We start from the raw sequence: 369 nt of genomic DNA, 5'->3' as shown, positions 1-369 counted from the left end.
TGCATCTGTGGCTGCATTGATCTGAGGGTTGGTATTATTGCTTCCCCAGGATGTTCGAGTTACTCCCTCCCAATATCTCAGATGTATTGTGTTGCTTGAGAAGGTTTGTAAGTTAGGATTGCAGAAGGTAAATGTGTCCGTATGAAGTGTGGTTTTATACTTTCCTCTGTGCATAAAGGTTGGCTTTGCAGTGTTTATTTCACGGTGTTTGTGCCGTATGGGATATGTATTCTGTATAGGTGATCTGCCTTAAAGGAAACATTTACATATTAATGGAGAGAGAAAGAAACAAATAGGAAAGGTCATTGGTAGTTCCCATGATGAAAAATTGTATTTTCTAAATGGTCTAATTTTCTACCTTAGACGTCA

This window comes from Penaeus monodon, chromosome 23 (assembly GCF_015228065.2).
Source record: "Penaeus monodon isolate SGIC_2016 chromosome 23, NSTDA_Pmon_1, whole genome shotgun sequence".
Lineage (NCBI taxonomy): Eukaryota > Metazoa > Arthropoda > Malacostraca > Decapoda > Penaeidae > Penaeus > Penaeus monodon.
The sequence above is the reverse complement of the archived record's forward strand: the minus strand, read 5'-3'. Positions refer to the sequence as shown.